This window comes from Pinus tabuliformis, chromosome 2_2, assembly GCF_031772625.1.
Source record: "Pinus tabuliformis cultivar Carrire ecotype Pingquan chromosome 2_2, CPIR1, whole genome shotgun sequence".
Lineage (NCBI taxonomy): Eukaryota > Viridiplantae > Streptophyta > Pinopsida > Pinales > Pinaceae > Pinus > Pinus tabuliformis.
Window position 1 is genome coordinate 522,916,255 of NC_142300.1, and position 21,083 is coordinate 522,937,337.

The 21,083-nt window shown below is 39.5% G+C and overlaps 1 pseudogene across 1 annotated transcript in view; it reads left to right on the forward strand.

Moving 5' to 3' along the window:
* The window catches only part of LOC149193652 (ISWI chromatin-remodeling complex ATPase CHR11-like), a 97,080-nt pseudogene that overhangs the window by 58,984 nt on the left and 17,013 nt on the right, over nt 1-21,083 (forward strand). Inside the window, exons 3-9 of the transcript XR_016255048.1 lie at nt 11,266-11,442; nt 11,501-11,683; nt 11,734-11,758; nt 11,796-11,985; nt 12,194-12,318; nt 12,392-12,690; nt 12,770-12,825. The product of XR_016255048.1 is annotated as an ISWI chromatin-remodeling complex ATPase CHR11-like (transcript). The remainder of the gene's footprint in view (nt 1-11,265; nt 11,443-11,500; nt 11,684-11,733; nt 11,759-11,795; nt 11,986-12,193; nt 12,319-12,391; nt 12,691-12,769; nt 12,826-21,083) is intronic.

Below are 21,083 nucleotides of genomic sequence, written 5' to 3' on the forward strand. Positions count from 1 at the left end.
TTATGAGTTTCTTCTACTACCTTTTTGCCATTAGGAAGCATTTCTTGTAGCAATTTTGCCAAACCTCTTTTCAAACCTTCCATGTCTTTCTTCAAATCTTCAATGTTTATTTCTAAACCATCCATTTTGGCTTCCACATCTTTCTTTAAACCATCCATCTTAGCTTCCACGCCTTTTTTTAAGCCATCCATTTTAGTTTCCGCGACATCCATCTTAGCTTCCACGCTTTCTTTAAACCATCCATCTTAGCTACGACTACTTTTTGTGAGAGTGAATTTTGTTGCGCTTGGTCTCGTAATTTTGATATATGATGTTGCATTTCTTCCTTTTCTTCATGAGTCATGCTAGAGCTTTCAGGTTTCTTACTGGGTGTTTCCATTTTCTTTCTTCAGGGCATCAATTAATGATAATTATGCTTCACTATGCTCTTTGAATTCTTTCAAACTAATTTTTCAAACCAAACTTATGCAAAATTTAAAAAAACTACACACCTTTTTTCACTTTGTAGGAGCTCGATATTGAATCTGTTGTATCTCTGTAATTGCGGATCTCGAAGGTTTGAAATTTCATCCTGCCATAGCCCTCTGAGTCCTCTTTCCAACCCCGCAAGTCTGATCAAGATTGGATTCTCCAAGGAAGAGTTATGCCAAATCTCCCACGATGGCTTGGTTATAGATTAGTTCAGTAGAGCGAACTTGTACGAAATGCCACGTGTCACTGTTTCGACCTTAGGTCTTGAACCCGATACACAGAAAACTATAGGCCGTCCTCTTTCTGTAACTTGCTACAAAATTTCAATCTGATGCTTAGAGCGAAAGTTATGATGATTTTCCCCAGGTCACCAATTTGAGATATAATTCGGGAGCTTGCAAAAACCCTAACTTCCTTGGATCATATCTCCAAAAATATAGCGAGACAAGATCTGAAATTCGTACTCGAGGTTCATCAAGATTTTAGCTCAAATGGGTTTTAATTTTAGCTTCTGAAACGTCGTAGAAAAAAATTTATAGCGAAAATGCCATGATGACCTGTTTGAAGTAGCGAAACCCTAGAATCCAAAGCTCTGATACCAATTGTTATGCAACCAACTCACAAAATAGAAGAAAAGATAGATCAACGACTTCAAAATCAACCTCTTCGAGGGGGCAACCTCCTTTACATTACACAAATGAACAATTCTTGGATGATACAAATGACAAAACCTCATTTCTATATATAGGAGTCTAAGGGGTCACAATATAATCAAAGATTACATAATAATAATAATATAAGGGCACAACAATAACAATAGTGGGCTTTTATGGGGCACAATAATAATAATATGGGGACAATAGGGCCACAACAATAACAATAAGGGCTACAATGACAATAGTAATGGGGGAATCACTCGTATTATAGGGACCTAACAAGTTCAGCCAACATTGGAGATTGATGAGGTGATAGAGGAAATGTGGGTGTTGATGAGGAAGACATCCAAGAAAAGGTACAACAAAAGGAGGAGGACATCCAACAAAGAATTGTAGTTGACTGAAGAAGTATGTATCAACAGAGCAAAATGACAACAACAACATAAAGTATGGAGACCTGTAGAATTGGAAGTAGTAAAACAACAACAACATATCAAATATGAAGACCAGTTGCAAGCAAAAGGCTGGGACACAGGAGGATTTTTCATTAACATATGGAAGCGCATGGTCGGGAGACCATGCTTTTTTTTTACCTTGGGAGTCTGATGTAGGAGCATTTCACTTCCAAGTCAAAAATCCTTTTTGACTAGACCTAGGGGTTTCATTTACCAAGGGAGTTGGTTCCCTAAGTGAGTGTTTTTGTTTAATTTATTTGCTATGTATTTAAAGAATTCTAGAAGAATATGTAATTAAAGAAAGCAATTGTAATCAGATCTATTCCTTAGGATGGATCTCGAGAATATTTGAGTGAGTTGGAGAGATTTGAGGGTAGTTGGATTCCTTTAAAGATTTGTGGATCTAGAAAATCCCAGGTTAGAGGTTTAGGTGGGGAATAGTGGATTTGAGCCAAAATTCTATTCATAATCCTGTTTGTATAAAATATGTAATCAAATAGAGGGGTGTGTGGTGTAAACAGAATAGAAAACAGGGTCTGAGTGAGGCTGAGTAACGTTGAAGGCCAAGAGAGCCATTTGATGTAATCAGGCCAAGGCCTTTGTAATTTATTTGAATTTTGTATATAAACAAAAGACATTCTATTTGAGTGTACAGAGCCAGAGCCGAGAGTCAAGCCATTGAATATTTGCACTTCTGTTATATATGTTTAGCTTCCCTGTGTTCGTGTGTAATGATATGTCACATGAATAATTAAACTTAGGAGGGACCAAATATATATATATATATATAGTTGTTTACAGAGAATCATAGTACGCAGTAGTAGGAGCCGAGACTAAAAGGAGTGTAGATCTTAGAAGGAAGAGGGTGAATTAAAGAATGTAGAATACTTGAGATAGAAGTAGGATCAGAGACGCAACAGAAGCGTGGAGGAAGAATAATCTCAGGAGAGATAGGCATTGATCATTGATCAACGAAGGATCAACAATCCATTAACCAAAGGTCTTTTAGAGTATCAGGCATTGAGTACAAGTAGAAGGGACGCTTGAAGACAAAGGCTTGAGATCGGAGCAGAAGGACCGAGTAGGGGGCTAAAAGGGCGAAATCAGCCGAATTTGAGCCAGAGTAGAACGCAGAGGAGCCGGAAGTGGTAGAACAAAACCAGAGGAAGAGTGAAGCTGGGAGGAGCAGTGCAATACTTAGTCATTTTTGGCGTTTTGGAAAGTCCAGCTACTGATCAGAACCAGGGTGACAAAACTTGATTTCTGTAAAGAGGATTGCCACTTAACAGGATCTGGGTTGGAGGTTTCATCCTGGAAGTTGGTGGAGCGCATGAGAGAGCAGTCAGGTTGAATGGCCCCAGGATGACATGGAAATCAACCAAATAGAAAAGGGGTTGGGCTACGATGTACAACTCACGTGGCATTGTTGGTCCTGCCCGAAAGTTTTACTCGAACCGTTCCCATAAAGGTTCTTTCCCATTAAACCAGACCAATAATAGCAGGCTAGAATATTAAAGTGGAGGAGTAAGTGGGTCCTGCCCGGAGAGCTATACCATGACGAATTGTTGTGAAATCTTTTTCCATTGCACCGGAGCCCGGGACGATATAGGAGCGGCCTGATTTGTTAGAAGCAACAACGTGGAGCTGGCGTACTAGTTGATGAGACCAATGGAGAAAGTGACATGCCCCGACGGAGGAAGAATGATGCACCAAGAAAAAGGGAAAAGGATAAAGTCACAAGGCTGGTCACATTGAGCGAAGCATGAGGTAAAGTTTGAGCGTCAGGAGCTATAGGAAAAGCTCATATTAGTAAACAGGTAAGGGCTACATCCCTACGTCCATGTAATATCTTGGCTCCGGTGCCTAATGAAACAAACAGAAAGGGCTTGGATTGGCGCAATGTTATCCTGATCTAGTTGGGTTGCAAGAAGCGCCGATTTGGAACGCAATTGGGCATTGTGGGAATTTGAGCAGACTCAAAATTGAATTTGCATCATGTGGTATTAGAGCTTGAAAGCTCTTTAGCTTTACAACTCTTAGAGGAGGAATTTCCAGAAACAATAACGACAGAGGAATCTGAAAGTTTGTTTGTTTTGTAATTTATATTTGTGCTTGGAAATTGAAGGCCACAAGGTAAAGCTTGAAGGAGGAGCGCTGGAAACTTTGTGAAGAAGTAGAGCAGAGGAGCGATTAGAAGGAAGATTGTTCTGATTGAAAGAATAGAGGAGGTTTGCAACAGTAAAGGGATGACAGCAGCAAGAAGAATTCTGCAGCAGTGGTTTACATGTTTCAAGTAAGGAGGCAGAGCTGAAGAGGTTGAAGCAGGTTGAATATTCTCAAATTTAGAGAATATATGCAGAGATATAAAGATAGAGGAAATGTGCAGAGAACTATTCGGAAATGAGGTCATGGAGAAATATTGATATTTTTTTTTTATATTGGTCATAAGCCTTTATGTTTGCAGCAACAACCATACAACAAGGAGTAGTGATGGGAAAAGAAGATTCAGCCATCATAGTGGCAAAGCTATGACAGGAAAAGAGGAAGCCAGTGGTTATTGCATTACAGTATTTGCCTATTTAAAGCAAAAGAAAGAAGAGCAGATGCAATTCTAGCCTCTTGCCATGCCATCAAAACTTATGTGATACAGCATGAAGCCAGACCACTAATATATATGCTGTTATCATCTTTTCAACAATCAAATTGTCTAGACATTACCTTTACTTATGCTTTACTTGAAGAATCAGATAGATATGTTGACGACTTGGTTTTCTAAGAATGGCTTTCAACGCAAGCAGTAAGGTAGGTTTTTTGATTGAAAAACTCCATAGTGCATTACCAACCTTACTTCATGATTGCCCAATGCACTCATAGTTGATTGAAATTGTCTGCTTTATCCTGTCCTTTTATTCCTAAGCCCTGTTGTTGCATATTGCGCTTTATTTGTATTTCTAAAGTGGTCTTTGAGTCTAGAAACCATATAAGATTGACATTGGCTATAAACTCTATAACATTCCTCAGCTACCCAGCTGGGGCAGTGCAATTCTCACAATTACCAACGTTACCAAGAAATAACCTAAAACACATGCATAACTTAACCATAACATAAATCCATGTGCACAGTGAAACCATAATAACAAAAACCAAATAACAACACAGTGAAATGCATGCCAAGAAAATCCATGGAACATGGACATAAGAGGTTTCAAGCACTTATCTGTTAAATCTGTTGGCTGGCTATGGACCTCGAACATTCCTCCCAGCTGGGGGATGACCAGTTGCTGAGAGAACTGGAACTTGCCATAATCCCAATGCACACAAAGCACCTGCAAACAAAGGCTTGCAGCTTCGCCATTTTTCTATTATGGCATTCCATGAAAGCAGATTTTGTTTTGGCATTTCGTTGAACAGTTGATGTGCAACCTCCAATTTCCATTCCTAGCAATAATAGCTACCCAGGAAATTGTTGGAAAATCAAGGTATTTGTAGATTAATGTTGATTCTCCTTACTTGATAAATTACTTGTGATATTTGTTGGCATTTTATTATTTTATTTTACTTCATCAAGCAATTACCAAAAAAAACATGAAGATCACAAAAACACAAGGAACACAAGATATAGGCTGCAATGCTAGGGCAAAACCCCCACAACTGGGGAAAACTTGAACAATCCTCTAATTATAGAATCAAATCAAAGTGAGACCTCCAAGACCCAAATACCAAGTCCAAGACTTCCTCAATCACTAAGTCAGCCCTCCAAATGATCTCCTCCAAACAAGACAAGTCTAGTAAAGTCAACGAAGGTCAAACTCTTCACAAACTGCTCCAGTCAAAGTCTTGGTCCTGCAACTTTCAACCCCTGCAACATGCCCAAAAAAACTCTAATTCCTTGCATGCGTGAGCAAAGATGATTTGATTTCAAGGTATTCTTCCTTCGCTCTTGATTTGTCCTTCTCTTCATGACTCTTGCTCTTGAAAAATCTTCTTGTCTTACTGCAGATCGAACTTGTGCAAAGTGCTCCAAATGAGTCGAAGTGTCATGCTATATATACACTCTTCAAGAGGTCGAATAGGCCTCTTCTAGGCCAACTTCATCTTGGTAGGGCCGATTTGGTCTTGGGAGTCCAAATTGACTTTATAAGCTCAAAATTATTGTTTCTTTCTTAACGCAAATTTGCCCAAAAGGGTCTTTTACATATGACAATAATTCTTTTGACTCATGACAAATATTTCTTGACTTGATAAATCCTAGGAGCATGAAACCCATGCTTGAAAAACAATATTTTCTTTCTTCTTTTTCTTGATACATAAAATATACATAATGACATAAGTACAAAGACAATTATGAAGACCGAACCTAGTTATTTTTCCAACAGAAACCACCTCTAATTCCACCATTTCATCAAATAGTTTCAGGGCCTCATCAACATACCCATTCTGTGCATGCCCAAAAGTAAATTTATTCTAGCATAAGCATATTATACTTTGCTGTCACATTTTATCAAACGTTTGGCATGCATCTGCTATATGTTTTTCTCTATATGAGGTCGGTCTCCAGAATCTTTGGAAAAACATTCACAGTGCACTATACCCACCAATTATCATGGTCCAAAACTAACATAATGGCAGCTGAAACAGTTGAAATCTTTTCCACAACAATCTCGCAAATTTCAACATCTTGTCAAATAATTTGCAAACATACTCTTAACATCTTTTGTGCTCTGCCTCTCGTTGGCCTATGCAGGCCCAGTGTTGCAGCCTGCACTCTTACATCACTTGTAAGATTCCCCAGCTACTCTGCCGGGGCGATGCTACTCTTACAAATACCAACGTTATCAAGAGATAACCAAAAACATATGCATAACTTAACCAGCACATAAATCCATGTACACAGTGAAGCCATAATAATGAAAACCAAACAACATAGTGAAATACATGCCAAGGAAATCCATGAAACATGCGCATAACAGGTTTCGAGCACTTATCTGTTAAATTTGCCAGCTGGCTGTGGACCTTGGATGTTCCTCCCAGCTCAGGGGTGACCGACTGCTAAGAGACTGGAGCAGTGTGGTCGACGGCTGGGAAGAATATCCGAGGTTCGCGGCCAGCCAAAAAGTTTAGCAGACAAGTGCTTGAACCCTGTTATATTCATGTTTCATGGATTTTTTTGGCATGTATTTCACTGTGCCGTTATTTGGTTTTTGTTATTATGGCTTGTGCACATAGATTCATGTTCTGGTTGAGTTATGCATATGTTTTTGGTTATCTCTTGATAATGTTGATATTTGTGAGAGTAGCGTCGCCCTAGCTGGGTAGCGGGGGAATGTTACGAACTCATAGGTGATGCTTCTGGAATGTAAGATGCATTTTCAAAATTCCTTTAAATAATATTTTTGTTGTGGCTGAAAGTAATAATATTTTTGTTGTAACTGAAGTAGAGTGGTTCAAACTTCAAAGTCCATGTCTGCTATAGGTAGAGTTTCGTAATGAATGAAAGTTTAAGTTTTCTTATGAAATTAATTATTCTAAATTGGATATTAATGGTATATAGTCAATTACCATAAGATATTGGCCTTTGCGGATTGGGTTGTGATCAAATGCAATTTTTAGTTATTGTTAATATTAAATTTTATGCTGACTTCTCTTAATATATTTGTTGGCTAATTCTGAAAATTTATTTCTCAAATTACTTAAGCTATGGATTTCTAATGTAATTTGCCAGTTTATATAAATTACTATTTATTGCCAATATATGTAAATGCTATTTGAAATATCCTTGAAAAAGTGTCAGTTTGCTTTCCCTTGGTTTTGTTACGAAGTAAAAGATCTTATCTTTGTGCTTTACATGGAGTGGTAGCTTGCTTTGTGAGGCAGTTTACATTCAATGCAGGCAAGATCTTGTGATTTTGTGACCCCTGCATTGATATCTTTTAATTGAGGATATCCATTAAATCATTTCAATCCTCCGTTTTTGAGGAGCCTGTGATTTGATGCCCATTTTAATGTTTTGTCTGTTCTTAAGATGAACAGTTCAATAAGCAATCAGATTTGCTGCTTGATCAAGATCCTTTTGGACATTGGTGGGAGTTATTGCTTACCTTCCCCAAGTAAATCGTTTGAAACTTTGATCTCTAATTATTGTTGATTTCTCCTCCTTTATTCATAATGCCAATGATAGACTCTGTCATCTGAATCCTCTTCAAGGACATAACGTCGTATAACCTTTCAATATGGCTATCCTTGTCCTAATATAAAACCTTTTATCTCACCCACATTATTGGAAGCACTTACAATGTCTTCGATATGAGCTTGCAAATGATTGCTCATAATTTGCCCTCATCCAACTTCTACAACTTACTTGGGAACTTTTTGGACTTTTCAAAATTTAACTGAAGTCAAATCTAGTATTTGGTGGCCACCGGTTCTCTTCAATACTGATTGGTTCTGGTTAAAATTTAGCCTTATTGGTAGGAGATTTTATAAAATTGGTAGACTCATCCCCCTTTATCCAAATGATTATGTTGCTTTCTTTCAACTCCTTTAATCTCAGCATTTTTAAACTTGTGATAGTTAATAGATGGTGGCTGTGAATGTTCTTCTAGTTCTTTCTTCAGGATATTCCGACTTATTAAGGTTTGTCCTAACTCCCAAGGCATCTTAATTTTCCTGTTCTAATCTTCTTGTTTAGTTACCTCTTTAATATTTCTTTATGTTTCCAGGCAATTGCCAATTCTATGTTGTATCATAGAAGCTTTTCCAGATCTGTTGTTCAAGCTGACATGATAAGGAGAAATGGTTGTTCCTTTCCTCCTCGAAGATCAGTGTCATTACCTTTTTACTTAGTGCTCTGAAATAATTTGTGGGAGGTAGCTTTAGAATATCCTCTTGCTTCCTATCCCTAACAATATGTTTGATTCTTGGCAAGTCTCTGGGCTTGCTGATTGTGTTTCCAGCTTCTCTTCTTCGGTCATTATGAACTAGAATTTCTTATTAAAAATCATCGATTGTGTGGCTGGTCTATGGAAAACAGTGACATTCCTATTTCCTGCTTTTATTCATTCCATCCTTTTCATCCAAAGGTTTTTCTTACTCCATTTTATCTAGATTTGTTAGAATCTGGCTTTCCTCTATAGCAGCTATGATATCATATCTCCCACTGAATCTTGCCTTGTATTTGCCTTGTATCTTTTCAAAAAACTTTTAACTTTCTTTCTGGAGTGTACATTTTAGATGCATGGTTTGGCTCCCCTTCACTCAATTTTCAGATCATCCTGCTGGTCTGAGTCACTTAACGACATTTTCTGAAATTTGAAGAACATATTTCTTGGTTTAGAATTCTCTAGTTTGTGAAGGTTGATTGGCCAATAGTTTGATGCAGCATCTCTTAGTACATGAATCCATTTTCTTGTTCTCCCTATACTATGTGTTGTTTATCACAAACCTATCAATTCTTTCTTTGATTGTTGTTGCTCCACAGGTGGCCACACCTTTGCAGTGTTCTGTTTCTACCGCTTTTTGTTTGTAATTAAACACTGTTATTGAACTGCTGCTTTAGACCCTTCTACAATTCTAGTTATTGCCAGCATTTCATCTTATCTTGGTAACTATTTTGTCCATAAATATTGGGGCATATATGGGGTTTAATCCCATACACATATACATATATATTTAACCCCATATATGTGCCATTTGGGGCAATATCATATATATTAAACCCTGTATATGTCCCCGTTGGGGTCATATCATCCTTTTCTGATTCATTTTCCTTTTGGGGGCCTTGTGTAGTCCCTGCTGGAGCTGCTTTCACTCGCTTGCATATTCTCTTCAGTTGTATCATGTCCATATTCATGATAAAAGTGACAGTAGAAGGGAATTGCATACAAAGGCAAATGCTTGCATATGCTACTCTGGCTTTGCTTTGTCAGATTTGCAGATCTCACATACTCACTAAGTAAATGCCCAGTGCTTGAAAAAATTCTTCATGCTTGAATTCTACAGGTCAAAATTAAAGTCTAATTCTAACGGTGTCGGAGGGGGAGGTGATTGTTCTGTTGGATTAAATCCAGTTGTTTGGTAGTTAACAATCCTGTTATATTGAATGATCCATGCTGGCTAATTGCTGTACGTCAAATGCACACAGCTCTGGTTTCTGGTTGGGTTGAATGATATTCAAATCAATGTCTATGGGTTATTAGTTTTTGATTGATATGATTCTGTTCTTGATCTAGTTTCGAGTCAAGATATGTTCCCTATACCAGGGGCTTTCTTCGAAGATTCTGTCTGCTCTTATATTAGTAAAATTTTTGGTCAGATCACTTCCCACATAGAATAATCTTGATTTGCCCCCTTACCAATCACAGGCAATCCAGATTCTGATCAGAAGGTCAGGTTCCTAAATTTTTACTAAACTTTTACAGATGAGGGCACGGTTATACAGATATCTTGCCTTATCTGTTATTATTTATGACTTGATTTGAATTGTTGGTTTCTTGTCTGCTTTTGTCGAGTAATTGTTGGACCAGTAGCTCAAATCTTGCAGAGGGAGCACTTTTTGTTTTCCATGTGTGTACTTGCTTTTTTGAAGGATGTTTCAAGAGATCTATGGACCTTTCTGGATTCAATTCATGATTTGAATTGGGATTGAATCTCATTTAGTTTGTTCTGTCTTTTCAAACTGCGTGTACAGACTTACATAGAGCTCCAACAAATGCAATATTTTTTTGACTAAGTTGACCTGGTATTTGTTTTATCAGTGTAATGTAAAAGGTGATTTATTTTAGTTGTTTTTAATATCTAACTTTTTGAAAATCTCGATTTGGCGAACTTCCACCAAAATTAAAATTGATCAGAATCTGTTTCATCTGCATGTTTTGCACTGGCGCTTCTGATAACTTTTGTTTGAGATTATTTGATTTATTGTGTCATTAAGGTGTTTGATGTGGTTCTCATGAAGTCATAAAACTACTTTTGAGAATTATTTGGTAGGTTGTTCGTGTTGAGTTGCAGTTTCCAAATTCCTTTTAAAATACTAGTCATTGATGCATTAGTCTGGGATATTTTATATCGTTTTAGCTAGTATTGAGCTCTGTTGAGGGATATTTTATATTGTTTTAGCCAGTATTGAGCTCTGTTGATTATCTGTAATGTCTGAGTGGAACTATTTACTGGAGAAGGGATCATATCTTTCGTATGTTCCTACTTCTTTAGAGTAGGAATGGTTTACTAGGTCCATGTTCTGTTACGGGGCTTAATTTCCTGTTAGGAAATTTGGCATCTACTTCGCTTAGTTCAGCTGTAGATTGTATTGGCAGTTCTTTTGTATATTTCATCAAGAACACATTACAGATAGAAATTTGTTTTATATAGTAGGCATTATTTTGTGCTATTTATATTTTGCAAGAACTTCTAGGTCACTGTTGAATGTTTTCATTTTTATATGAATATTCTGGAATTGTCTCTGTTCCTTATCTCAAAGCTTGGAATTGCACTGAATTACTCACGCGTAAAATTTTCCTGCAATAGGAAAATGTGACTCATTTTTTGAACTATTAGCTTCTTTGGACAATTTACTTCTTAATAGTAGTCTCTATTTTGTTACTGTAATTAATTCTTTCATAATATAATGAAATATTACATTATAGTTTTGTTTTCCTTGTGCATTAATGAATTAAACTGTTCTTCAGTGAAGTTGGAACTTGGGACGCCGATCATGCGTTTTTATTCAATTTTGGGCATTCAGGTATTTAAGGGAGATGAAAAGTTATCAGCTAGTTGGGTTGAACTGGCTTATTCAGTTGTACGAAATTGGCATAAATGGAATCTTTGCACAAATGAAATGGTAGTTTATATGCTTCTACTTGGTATTGCTTCTCAATTTTGTCGTTTTATGTATTACTTGGTATTCTATGTTTATACCAGGGTCTTGGAAAACGCTTGCAAACAATTTCCCTACTTGGTTATTTGTATGAATTTTGAGGGATCAAAGGGCTGCATATGGTTATGGTACCAAAATCAACTCTTGGTAACTGGATGAATGGGATTCTGCATTTCTGTCCTATTTTTCAGACAGTCAAGTTCCTGGGACTTAAGATGAAGGGATATGTTTTCCCTGAAAGAAATTATATCCCTTCAATATTTTGTGTTGCTTTTAGTTCGTTGATGATAATTTGATATCGAATAGGGCTTTGGTTCTTTGTTAATCTGCAAATTCTACCCTCGAAATTTGATATATGTGTTACTAGTTTGAAATGATGATTAAAGAAAAGGCTGCACTCAAACATTTCAGCTGGTGATACATTATTATAGATGAAGCATTGAATAAAGAATGAAAATTCACGTCTTGCAAGATTAAGAGAATCCACAGCACCAACTACAGGCTTATTATAACTGGCACACATCTTCAAGTATATACCTTTCCAAACTGCATAATGATGCCTATATTATGTAATTAAGTACAGTTGTTGATATGCCTTTCTGTTTGTGTCTATAGTTTGTTTTGATGTTCAATGTCAGGAGCTTTGAAGGTTTGGCATGTCTACTATCTTTTTGAAATAAAAGTGTATGTCATAGCCAATTGCCTATGTTTTATGATTTTTCTTTTTATACTAGCAGAGGAACCTTCATGAACTCCTGTCTCTTTTGAATTTCTTACTCCCGAAATTTTTAGTTCTACCGAAACCTTTTATGAGTGGTTCAAAATATTAGGTGAAAATGACCAACAAAAAGTGGTTCATAAGGTAATACTTGTACTAATTTGTTCATGTTTTTGAGCTTTACATGGTATTCTATTGACTGCAAATGCATATGAAGGTTATTTGGTGATTTCTTCCATGGAGACTCAAGTCAGATATTGAAACAGGTTTGCCTCCTAAAATGGAAATCATATTAGAAGTTGGAATGTCATAAATGGAAAAACAATTTTACTGACCATTGCTTCAAAAACATTTAGACGTTGTTAATGCTGGAGGAGAGCTTAAGTGCCTTTTGAATAAATATTATAGCCATGCAATTATGGAAGTGTTACAAGCATCCATATCTCTTTCAGGGTGCTGAGCCAGGGCCACCATACCCACCATACACTACTGGAGATCATCTAATCATCAATGTGGGTAAGAATTAGCTCGTGATACATTATTTAGTTTTCATCCTGCGCTTTTTTCCAATGTGTAAGCAGGAAAGCTTTTGCAGGCAAAATGGTTATTTTGGACAAGTTGCTTTCAAAACTGAAGGGTTGTGATTCCAAAGTTTTTAGTTTTTATTTTTTATGTTTTTTATCCACATTCAAGGCATTGAATTCTCATATCATTCCATTCCCTTTTAAAAATAAAACCAAGAGCACCCATGAGATGTAGACTAGTTGGTTCGCATGGGGTTTAGTTCCCGCCAGGTCACATGTTCAAACTTCATGGGAAGGGGATGAGGATGGAAGCCATTTTGGGAGAATTAAACTTCCTAAGAGGCATCCTGATCCAGGTGGATATTGGTGGCCACTCGCCAATTCCACCTGGACCCCCACCATTGTTTCTTTCAGTTTTTTAGTTTTCTTAATTGTAGCACAATTTACTATTTTTAGTAGTTTTTCGGGTCCTAAACTTCCGGAGCCATTTTGAGGCCCTAAACGACGTTTTTTTGGCAATCTACTTCCAACAATCTTTGGTTTAAAATCATCTTTTCCATTGTAGTCAGAGAGATCTTTCCAACGGGTTATCATGCGCGTCAAACGAAGATAATATGACCAAGTCGCGACCCCGCAAAGTTGGCTGTCCAACTCACCCAAACGGGGCCCATAAACTTTTGGTGTTACATCTCCTCGGGTTAGGGTTTTGGTTGTTTAGTGTTTGCTCTTATTGTTCAATAATAAAAAGGCCCTTGACTGTCATTGTAATGTAGTTCAGAGGCATGTAGCCGCCACATCTTTTCTCAGAGATAAGCTACCATCACCTGAGCGAGTCTTATTTCCATTATGTTTGTAAGCATATTTCAGTATTTGATATTAATGAAATGAAGTGTTATTTATACTGCATCTTTGTATTTATGGTTATATTTGTAATTTGTTGCGTTCCTGTTTAAATTCGAATCACTGGTATCAAAGCAGTCTACTCTTTCTCTGTTTTTCTATGCATGTCCCCAACGAGGTTGGGATGTAAGGAGTTAGGGCTTGAACTGGTCGAACCTTTACAAGATCAACGTCGCAAATCCCAACGGCCTCCCATGGCGGATGAAAAGAAAGACGAGGGGGTAGGAGATCCTATCAAAATCTTTCTCGAGGAAGCCCTCGAGCGACAAAGGAATGCGATGATGGACAACTTTGCCTAGATCTTTTAGCGGCTACCCAGGGGCGACGCATCTACTTTTGGCAGCTACTTTGGAAGCTCCACACCCTTTAAGGTACAAGTTAACTTTGACATTCCCATATTTGAGGGTCAGATAGATGCAGACGCTATAGATAAATGGTTAAATCCGCTAGAAGAATATTTTTTCGTTCATAATTTTTCCAGCCGGGAAAATATCACTTTTTCACTTCTCAAAGCAGCCCCCCACGTCAAGGACTGGTGGGAAACCTACTGTGAGCAGAAGGATGAAAGTACGAACTCACTGTTTTCAGCCACACCCACTTGGAACTCGTTCCGAGATGCCATTAAGGAGCAGTACTACCCTATCAGGAGCTATGAGGATATTTACATAAAGTGGACAACGCTGCGATAGGGAAGGGACCAAGATGTGCCAGAGTTTACCAATGTTTTTCATACCCTTCGCACAAAGTTGGGTATCAAGGATTTTGAGAAGCATTTGGTTCTCAAGTACCTCGGCTACCTGCACAGGTACATCCAGGACGAGATGGAATTCTTGGACGTCCCCTCGCTCGACATGGCATACCGATATGTGGTCAAGATCGAGCAAAAGTTTAAATAGAATAAGTGAGACTTTGGATCTGCGAATCCGATGCAAGGGAAAGGTGCCCCCAAACCGCAGAACAAAGGACAGCCAAGGCGGGGCGGCCCATGACAACCCGCCAAATCCGCAAGCAAAGAAAAATTCCGCGAAGCCAAAGAAGGACACGGGAAAGGACACGGGAAAGTGGTGCGAGTTCCATAAGAGCTCCACTCACAACACAAGTGAGTGTCGGGCCAAGCAGTGACTGGTGGCCGAGCTAAAGGCTTGGAATTAGATGCATGTTACGACTCTGAGTCAGAACCCGACAAGGGGAATGACAAAGGGAAGTAGATTATCGATGCGGAGCCCAACGCCACCGTTGCTACCACGAAGATACAGAAGGAGGAACCCGAAGATCCAGAGGAGGAGCGCCTCTTCCACTCCCAAATGTGGGTAAAGGGTTCCCCGCTACAGTTCATTGTTGACAACAGGAGCCAAAAGAACCTCATTTCGGTAGAGGTCGTGAAGCGGCTGGGCTTATCGACCACAACACATCCACAATCGTACATGATCCAAGTCTGGGTGTGACGAAGGACCCTTCCAAGACCTTTTACTTTCGTGATGTGTTAAGTTGCATTTTTAAAAGAACATAAGTGAATACATCTGCATGTTGTAAAGAAGAGGAACATGTCAATCATCAACACATGAAAACATAAGCCGTTGATAACGAAGTTCGTCCAAGAGGGACTACGTCTCTGGGCCCAATGTCAAGATGGTGCAGGCCACTGCATTAAGCGCTGCCAATAGTGATGATGTACATAGAGGTGATGTCACTATCATACAAGGAAAATGGCCTCACGCAGGAGTGGCTCCAAGAGATGTTCCACTACAAAAACTCTCAGTCAAAGGACTCCTATCAGTATGACACAAACTCATGCATGATGAGCATCCCACCAACATGGCATAAAAGGGATCTCAATGCAAACATACATGACGAATCATGACAACAAGTACATCACATAGATGATTCTGCGTCACATCAAGTAGGAATCATGAAAACAAGTATGAAAACAAGATCCCTCATCAGCATCAAACAGGGCTCTGTGCAGCACAATGCATATCAAAAGAAGTACATGAACACACTGCATATACCACACAACCAGGGGCCATCTGAAGAAGCGGATGTCAAACTACTAAAGCTGTTCATGCCATCAATCTCACGACATCAATCACATGGAAATGGATGCTCGCACATAAATGTTGACACCTACATTCCACCTAGAAAAGTGGTTGAAAAATAGAATAAGAAAATGGAAAATATGAACGCACCATCGGATTTGTGGCATTGAATAGTGCAAAATAGACTGTCAAATTTTTGGATTCCAAGAAAATGAAAATTTGGGGCTCAAGGAATCTTTTAGATCCCCCCTAGATTCCTCAAAGATTCTGCTCCATGGGTGGACTGGAAATCTGCAACTCAAAAGGCGAATCTGACCTCGCCATTGTGATCCCTGCGGAAAACCATGAAAAACGACTGTAAACTTGACTATGTTCTGACATGGAGAAAAATTACCTCGGGAAAATTTTAAGGGTCATGGTTCCGCTTCCTGTTTCTACAGCAGTCATGGTTCCACTTGCATCGATTTGTGTGTGCGCTCCTAGCTTCCTCCATCTCCCACACACTGAGAAAATTGGGTTTATATAAGTTTCTCCAGGCAGATATTCCAATGTAATTAGTTTGGCATAGTGGTAAATTTGGTAGTTTGTTGAGGAGGGGTCGGGGGATCAAATCCCGCCCCTCCCTATTTTAACATATTCACTGTTTGAAGCCATATATTAAATCTTTGGTGGGGGTTGGGTTCGCCTTGGGCGATCCGCTCCTTAACCTTCGCTATAATGATTGATGGGCACGCTTGTGGTTGGTGCATTAAGGTTTTTCCGTATGGATGGTGGTGTATTACATGATGGTACATTGTTTGGTATGTCGTATCGACCCCCGCCGGCTCCCTTACTAAACTCTGGTGGCCCATGCCCACCCCATATATACGTTATGTTAACGGGTTTGGTGGGTGCGGTTGGACCGGCGGGGTCATGGCCGTCGGTCCTTCGATATATATGGTATTGGGGGTGGCGGGGGTGGTGGCCCGCCACCACATTTATTATATATATATATATATATATATATATATATATATATATATATATATTTAATTTTTAATACTACAATGCCATTTTTAAATATTCAGATTTTAGGCCGAAGGAGACAAATTAATCAGGCCGCAAATTCGCTCGGAATCTGGCCCAGGTTGGTCGGAATCGGTGGACGAATTTTGTCCAAATTGCGGCCTCCTTAAGCCTGCCCAGTCAGCAAAAGTCAACCGAACTTTGACTGCTTCTAACTTTCGCATATGGACTCGGTTTGACAAACTGTTCACACCACCGCGATCAGGACGATGAGATCTATGCTCTGGTCCTGGTTCGAAATCATTCTGATCACTTTGATTTTCGAGCTTTCATAAGCCCTCTTTGTCTTGTGTGTGTCCCTGGAGCCACCTGGATCAATCCTCCCCACTGAGGAGCTTTTGGTCCTCCAAAAGCATGAAAAATAATCTGCAACTTCTCTGTACCTTGTTTGCATCACAAGCATCCTGAAAGGTCTCGCTTTCATCTCCTTCACCTTTGTTCTTCGGAGCCTTAAGCGATGAGCCGACACCTGCCATCTCTGCAACCTGTAGTACATTATTTTGCAAATTACTTATTTGATTCTTATGACCAACTAATGACCCAAGCATCCCACACTTGCCACGAGTTTATAACACATACTCGGTGGTCAAGTTTACATCAAGATGGACACAATACCCTAGCTACGAAAATAAGGCCAACATATCATTGTTGCTTCAACAAGTGATGGAAAACACATCATCACTACAACACATGATTTACAACAATAAGGCCAAACACTATTTTTTTCTTTGACAAGTGATGGAAACATGACATCACTTTCACAGTTTATCATGCAACTCAAAATAAGACTAGACATCATTGTTGTTGAACAAGTGATGGAAAACACATCATCACTTTTACATTTTAAAATGCAACAAATGATTTACAAAAGCACAACCATGAAACACTAACATGTCTAGAAACCATTTTTCACTTATCACTGTGAATGGGTCGCCTCCTTGTGGTGATTTTGCTTGTTGAACAATTGTTTCATCTGGTTCATGCACTGACACTTTGTCTTTAAGGCGATGTTCTGGATGGAACCTCCAACAAGTGGCTCTTTGATGGCCACTTTTGTCGCAATGATTGCAATAGATTTTCTTCCTTCATATTTGCACATGTTTCTTTACTTGCTGTTGAGGGGGTCTTTCACGCCTCATCCTTTTGTGTGTTGCCATTCTTTTCCAACACTTAGAAAATGTATGGTTATGTAATCCACAAAAGGTACATGTTTTTCGATTCCAGGTTTTACGCTTATCATTAAAAACATAATTATAATTGAAATGAACATTCGAATGTCGCGAGTGGTTATACCTTTCCTTGCCGTCTTTGATGTCATTGTGATGATGAGAGCTTGCTTCAACTTTCTCCCTGCAATGGGCACTGCCATGGGATGATGGGGATGTGTTCCCATCATTCTCTTTCCTCGACGATTTCAACGATGTCTCGGAAGCATCTGACACCTTCGAGCATTCTCCCTCGGTGTATCTCAAGCCTGCAAATTGAGGTCTCTGCACAACCTCCAATGGTTGAGTTATGCCTTGGTTATTAACACCAAGTTCTTCTTCCTTCTCGTGCCTCGTCCTGGTAAGGAGCCTCATGTTTGTCCCTGTAATTGGGATCTCCAAATCTCCAACAGAAATCATACTATGTGAAGATGAAACCGAAAGGAAATCAACATCTTTTACCTCCTCTGTCAATTTGGAAAGAACTGATGAGGGCTGCTCATCATCTGTTGTTGGTGGTTCACTAACTATCGTGGCGCATTCCCCAACTTCCTTTCTGACATACCCAAGTCCTGTTCGACACGGTAATTCCTCTACTTTGATGGGGTTGATAATGCCTTGGCCATTGACGCCCAAGCCCTTTCCTTCATACCCCATTTTCTTCAACAGTTTGGAGCCAATTCCTGTGGTGTGATTTTCAAAAACAGCGAAATCATCATCAGGACACATACATGAATTTAGAGAATTACTTTTTACCTCACATGGGTCGCGCTGCAGTTTTTCCAAGGCCTCGTCCTTTGTTTTTCCTCTTTCTCTTCATGTAGGCACATCTTCAATTCAGCGTTATCTGTTTGAAGACTTTGGTTGTTGTGCTTCAGTTCTTCCAAGGCCTCTTCCATGGCTTTCAACTAAAGCTGCAATCACTCTTTTCCTCTGTCTCTTTCTGTAGAGTTTCATACATTATTTCCACCCTTTTGGAAATTTTGAGCATGGTCTTGTACATCGTTTTTTCATCCTCTATCACTGCACGTTCCATTGTTCACACTGCAATTCACATCCACGCAAAGACTACTCTGATACCACTTGATCCAGGTCCGAGTGTGACGAAGGACCCTTCCAAGACCTTTTACTTTCGTGATGTGTTAAATTGCATTTTTAAAAGAACATAAGTGAATACATCTGCATGCTGTAAAGAAGAGGAACATGTCAATCATCAACACATGAAAACATAAGCTGTTGATAACGGAGTTCGTCTAGGAGGGACTACGTCTCCGGGCCCCGGTGTCAAGATGGTGTAGGCCGCTGCGTTAAGTGTTGTCAATAATGATGATGTACATAGAGGTGATGTCGCTATCATACAAGGAAAATGGCCTCACGCAGGAGTGGCTCCAAGAGATGTTCCACTACAGGAACTCAGTCAAAAGACTCCTATCAGTATGACACAAACTCATGCATGATGAGCATCCCGCCAACATGGCATAAAAGGGATCTCAATGCAAACATACATGACGAATCATGACAACAAGTACATCACATAGATGATTCCGCGTCACATCAAGTAGGAATCATGAAAACAAGTATGAAAACAAGATCCCTCATCAACATCAAACAGGGATCTGTGCAGCACAATGCATATCAAAAGAAGTACATGAACACACTGCATAAAACACACAACCAGGGGCCATCTGAAGAAGCGGATGTCAAACTGCTGAAGTTGTTCGTGCCATCGATCTCACGGCATCAATCGCATGGAAATTGCTGCTCACACATAAATGCTGACACCTACATTCCACTTAGAAAAGTGGCTAAAAAATAGAATGAGCAAATGGAAAATCTGAACGCACCATCAAATTTGTGGCGTCGAATAGTGCAAAATCGACTGTCAAATTTCTGGATTCTGAGAAAATGAAAATCTGGGGCTCAAGGAATCTTTTAGATCCCCCCTAGATTCCTCAAAGATTCTACTCCATGGGTGGACTGGAAATCTGCAACTCAAAAGGAGAATCTGACCTCGCCAATGCAATCCCTATGGAAAACCATGAAAAATGGTTGTAAACTTGACTATGTTCCGACATGGAGAAAAATTACCTCCTCGGGAAAATTTCAAGGATCATGGTTCCGCTTCCTGTTTCTACAGTATTCATGGTTCCACCTGCATCGATTTGCATGCATGCTCCTGGTCTCCTCCATCTCCCACACATTGAGAAAATTGGGTTTATATAAGTTTCTCCAGGTGGATATTCCAATGTAATTAGTTTGGCGTAGTGGTAAATTTGGTAGTTTGTTGAGGAGGGGTCGGGGGATCAAACCCTGCCCCTCCCTATTTTAACATATTAATTGTTTGAAGCCATATATTAAATCTTTGGTGGGGGTCGGGTCCACCTTGGGCGGCCCGCCCCTTAACCTCCGCCGTAATGATTGATGGGCGCGCTTGTGGTTTGTGCATTAAGGTTTTGTTGTATGGATGGTGGCGTATTACATGATGGTACGTTGTTTGGTTTGTTGTATTACATGGGGCAACCCGTTTGGGGGTCGGCCACGTGGGACGGCGGGTTCGACCCCTGCCGACTCCCTTACTAAATTCTTGTCGTCGTTTTATATACGTTATGTTAATGGGTTTGGTGGGTGCGGTTGGACCCGTGGGGTCATGGCCATCGGTCCTTCCAATCATTAATTTTTTTGTGATATATATGGTTTTGGGGGTGGCGGGGTGGTGGCTCGCCACCACATTTATTATATATATATTTTTAATTTTTAATACTATAATTCCATTTTCAAATATTTGGATTTTAGGTTGAAGGAGACAAATCAATCAGGCTGCAAATTCGCCCGGAATCTGGCCCAGGTTGGCCGGAATCCGGTGGCTTCACTAAGGACGGGATCTTCGCGTGAGCCAGCAGTGCCGCCTTCCATACAACATCAAGCCCTTCATAGATGATGTATTATGTGACATTGCTCCCCTTGATGTTTGTGATGTATTATTAGGCCAACCATACTTATGGAAGCGACATGCTGTGTATGAGTCAAGGCCTCATGCTGTTATTGTTACTTTGGGAAATAAGTTGTACAGGATACCGGAGGTAGCACCACCTACTGCCATCTCTTTGGTTACTGCAAAACAATGCAGTAAGCTCATTTCCAAAACCGGGAAATTTGTTTTCTTGATGATACGCCCTCAG